The 5,158-nt window shown below is 44.3% G+C and overlaps 1 pseudogene; it reads left to right on the top strand.

Moving 5' to 3' along the window:
• Positions 1-290: 290 nt before the first annotated feature.
• On the top strand, positions 291-2,033 carry LOC122137589 (annotated as a pseudogene).
• Positions 2,034-5,158: the final 3,125 nt, after the last annotated feature.

Genomic DNA, 5,158 nt, shown 5'->3' with positions numbered 1-5,158 from the left:
AATACTGGTGAGAAACAAACTATATTTGTCTGAAGTGAACAGCTGATATATATTAGTAGTTGATACACTTCCATAACAAAAGAAACAATTGCTTGCCACTACTTTGGATACTGACTAATTGAATAGATAGTTTAGAAAAGAAATAGTAACTCACATGATTTTCAGTGAAATTCTACAGATACTAATCACTATTGGATTACTAATTACTCTAAAATACACTACTAGTTGTAAGAAAACTAATAAATAAATAAAAATAATCCACTAATTTCTTTGTTTCCAGGCAATCAATGATGGCGGTACGGGAAGTCAGTACAGGCCTCTTATCATCAACCCCCTTCTGCTGGACGTCTTCCACCCAGTATCATGGAGAGAGGGTATCTCTGTTCCAGAGCACGGGTTCTGCCAACCCATAGTCTATCCCTTGTGCACAGGACATCCAGTATAAACAAACTATCATGCCAAACTCTGGGACACCACCAACAGGAGACGGGATGAGGTGACCAGTTTCTACCCCTGGTCAAAGTTCAGTGTTCTCAAGATTTGAAGTTTTTCCTCTGTTCCATGTTTTATGTTATGTGCGCCGGGTGTACGGTTCTGGAACAAGCAATACCTCCCTCGGTCGCTCTCTGTGTGAGCGTGCGAGACCAAGGGTGCGAGGCCCTCATGAACAAGTTCGGCTTCCCAGTGGCCTGAAACGACTCCGCTGTGAGAACTTTCCAGTCACGGAGCAGGAGAGATCTTGTGTGGGACAGAACAAATCAGACCCCGACATCCCGACGACAGACCCCACGCCTTATATACCAGACCCCTTCACTCCACGCATGCATGTGCCATGTTCTAGCATGTCCTGACCACGATACGCCACGGTCAGGCTTTCATTTGCCCCTTCAACTCACAGTCCCTTCCTCACCTCACCCCCCCCCCGATTATCAGTTTTTTAGGGGCGAAAAACTGCGCGCCCCTTGTGAGCAAAAAACAGCCGCAGGGCCTGATGTATGCTTCAAGGAGGAAGAGGTCAGATTCGGGGGATTGGGGGTCGGCTCTGGGGGGGAATCTGGTCAATCCTGTGCTGCGTGAGAGTACCCCTGTTCACGGTCCTCACTTACCTTGTGGATAGGCGCCGGTTCCGTTACCCGGAACGCCCCGTCATCCTTCCTCTCCGGGTGTTACTTTATGGGTGGCAAGGTGGCTTATGCGGCTGGTTTATGCTTGGAGGATAAGGTGGTCGGCATTGAACAAGTTCGGAGGATGATTGCTTATAGGACGGTGGCTCAAGGACTAAAAAAGAAGGTTGCACCATTCTCTTCATGGATCTTGTATTTCTTCGGCATGGCCAGCTCAATTGGTGGGTGATCCTGTCTCTCACTCACATGGTTCCTTTCTGCTGAATGAAATGGGGGCATGAAGCAATCGAAGCAATTCTCATATTCCACCACCTGGCAGCGTGGGCCGTCCCCGTGTGAAGACCATCACCATCCTCGCCTTGGGACAAGTGGATGGCCCGACCTTATGACCGGCGTATTAGCTATGTGGGAATCTATAATGTTGACGCCTTACGTGGGATTTGTCCTCGCCCCCTGTTCGTTTACCTCTTCCATCGGGACGTCTTTTCTCTCTGCTGGATTTGTCTCGTTGTTCCGAATCCGTACCATTATGAAGCATGATGGCACCAAGAAGAGAAAAGCTGGAGAAGTGATGGTGCGTATCGGTGTTTATCAGCGTCCTCTACACCGTTCCGGCTACTATATCGTCATTGCGTGTTACTTCTCACGAAACAAGCATCCGTGAGCAGTGGGAAAAAAACCTGGACCATGCAGACGTGCAAGCGTTTTGCCGTGCCGTGCCCGGCCAAACAACTTTGCGCCAATGACGCCAGATTTTCACCGTGTTTATGATCAAGTACCTCATGACCTATGATCGTAGGAATCTACGTCAGGATTCTGGATTTGGTCTGGAAAAACCTCTACAGTCATGGCGCAAATTTTACAAGCGGCTTGGCAACAAACCAGGGCGAGACGATCAGTGTAAACTGAAACTTTGTGAGAAGACATGTCAATATGAAAGGCACGAAAACGCAAACTTGCGATCGGCGGTCAAACATACTACGTTAAACCACTGAGCTGCGGTAGAAGACAACTGCTGTGTGAGCCCAGCATAATGCGTTCTTTCTCATTTATAAAGTGCCCAGACTTTGCCAACACTTTTAAAAAAGCACAACTCCAAAAGAACATGCATTCTCCAATGGACTAAATCTCAAAATGTTTTTTAAACTTCAAGCCTTGGAAACCCAACTAATGATTTTAATGGGAAAAGATGGCAGAACTCTTATCACTTTAATGATGACTTCGGTTATCAGGATCCACGTTTCTTCCCTCCCCCCCCCCCCCCCCCCCTCCCCCCTCCCCCAACCGCGTGGCGGCCAAAAAATGTCTGCAAATTTAGTCTGTTGTGCCTTGCAGTACTGAGTAATTCCTGTTGCTGACATGCCTGTCTCTTTTGTTTTTTTACAACATTTTTTGGTCATTCTTCATAGATCCATATTTTTAGTATTTGGCTGCATATGGCCATTTATTTAGATTTTAGAACAAAGTAAATTTAATGTTCTGTGGTCGTGAGTTCGCTTATTCATCCTGTGGAATATCAAGCCAGGTGCTCATGAAGTAGTAATTTCAGCTTCTGCCATTTAAAGGCTTTAGCCGATGTGACAGGACTGACAGTGATTAAAAATGTTTTAGACAAGAAGTTTGTTACAGGAGGGAATGTGTACCATATCGCGGTATTTGTACATATCACATTTCTGTCAAACGATGTTGGATGTATTTAAGCAGATGAATTTTGTTTAAGGCTTTTTTCCAATTTCACTTAATTAGTGTGAGTCGATTTTTAAAAGCGGCGTTGGCTTGATTGTGTTTGCACAAATGGTGACTCGTGTCGATGCCCTGACGACACTTGATATTCCCCCAAAAACACGTTGTCTAGCAAGTTGTGAAAAATGATCGCCGAATAATTTTACTTCAACAAATCAGTTAGCCCTCCATGTGTCTCGAGTCATGGATGCTTTCGGTTTCTGTGGCATGAATCTAAGAGGGGATGAGCAAGGACCACGACAGAACAAGGTGTGAAACAAACGAATCTAAGGGTAACTATAATGGTGAAAGAGTAAAACATTTCTTTCGAAGGCCAGAACGAAAAGATAAAAAGTGGACTACAAAAAACCAGGAGGATAATCACGAATGGATTTGCCAGTGTGGGAAGTTTGCCACCTGCCTCTGGGACAACAGGAAGCCCAGCGGATGAACCAAAGATAAGGATCTCTTCCCTTCATCTCCAAATGAACAAAATGGATACTGCTGCATTCTTTAGGGGTGAGGGAAACGCCCCATCCCAACGGTCAATTCTCCTGTTTGTTTTTTTTCCAAAGAGTTGGGGGATGTTTCTCATGTAAGGGCAATTGTGGAAGGTGATGGGGGGGGGTGGTGTACAGTATATTTTGAGAATAGATTATAGCAACTATGATTTTGAGAAGGAAGTTGTTTTCTTTTGGTAGGATCCAGAATTCCTTGTATTCGGTATCTGGAATACCCATGTGTCATCCGTTGTCCAAATGGTGACCGGATTAGGAGTGCATGGCAGTGAGCCATAATGCTTACAAACTGCCTTTGTAAAACAGTTGTTTAATCTGTTCTTTGAACAATACTTGTTCAGAAACACAATGCAACAAAACTATATTCATAAAGAAACTCTAGATAAGGCGGTGGTTGTTCCAGTGTCATATGATGGTTTGTGGGGGTACATGCACACCATGGGTCTGATGGGTGGGTGTGTGCACTCAATGGCCTCAGGGGATGTGACCGTGGTGGTCCCCTTCCCAGCGTGTCCAGACCGGGCCATGTCCCTCACCTTGGCTTGACCGTTGGGTTTCTGGCATTTTTTAAAACAGTGTAAAACTGTCCCTGTATGCTTTCTTGCCGCCCCTCCCCGCGCCCACCCCCTCTATGTTTGTAACCTCCCCGCAGTGGGTTGTACTGAAGTCCGATATGGGGCCTTCCTTCCTGGCCAAAGTCCACCTTATTTCCTCTCTATTCTTTCTACTGGAGAATTATCCACATTCCATTTCAACATTCCTTTTTTCCCCGTTCAAACAAGTGTTCGACCTCGCTAGGAGTCACCCAACTAACTCCCCCCCCAGTCTGCCCCCCCCCCCCTCATACGTCGTCTTCTTTCTTTGTCTAGGTGCTTTCCCGTCGCCCCGTCCCCTGTCCATATTCGGTCCCTGGACCACCCTTGCCCCCCCGCAATCTATCCGTGTACACAGATCGGATACCAGCATTATGACCCTCCCCCCACGGCGGTTCTTTCCACCATCCCAGACGTGTACGTCATCCCCCTCTGAACAACGTAGGTCCGGCAAGAAATGGCAAGTAACACATGCATTAATGTGAACTAGAATACAAAATCTGAAATGGTATTTTTGTAAAACATACCCAATAATGTATATTGTAAAAACAATTATATTTAACAGTTGTAGTTTTCTGGCCACTCAATCCTTGTTTTGCTGTGACGTTCCCCTTTTAAAAATTATGGTGTGTGATCTTTGTGATTTCATTGGGGAACATACATTATTAAAATGACCAAATAGTTCAAACAGAGGTACATTTCTCATAAAGTCTTTATCAATCATTCACAATGTGTACACATTGGCTTGTCAAGCTTCAATAGTTCAGCCCTTTTCTGGGAAGAAATGGTGTTCTTGGATCACACGAATACTAACTGTAAAAATAATGTGTTTACACAATGATATTTGCTAGATAAGCCCGTTTTTGAGTACATTTTTGCAGTACTGTAATATTCAAAACACCAAAAACAAAAACCCTTTCGAAGGGTTGACATCATAAAACATATTTTTGAGAGATGAACAAGTCATGGTTATTAAAAATTATAATGGGTGACTTCATACAAGGCACACCAAACAGTGATAGTATCATAATTTACCTCAGATATCTATTAAAATTAGTAAATTTGAAACTAGAGTTATGAGGTATTAAATAATGCAGCACTTTAGGGTTGGGACTTAAAGCTAGTAATGATAAAATATTGGCACTTTAAAAGACAAGTAATCATAATTTCGGACCCAGGAATAAACAGTTTAAGAAATGTG

Source organism: Cyprinus carpio, chromosome B6, assembly GCF_018340385.1.
Source record: "Cyprinus carpio isolate SPL01 chromosome B6, ASM1834038v1, whole genome shotgun sequence".
Lineage (NCBI taxonomy): Eukaryota > Metazoa > Chordata > Actinopteri > Cypriniformes > Cyprinidae > Cyprinus > Cyprinus carpio.
This window is presented reverse-complemented; position numbering and strand designations above follow the sequence as displayed.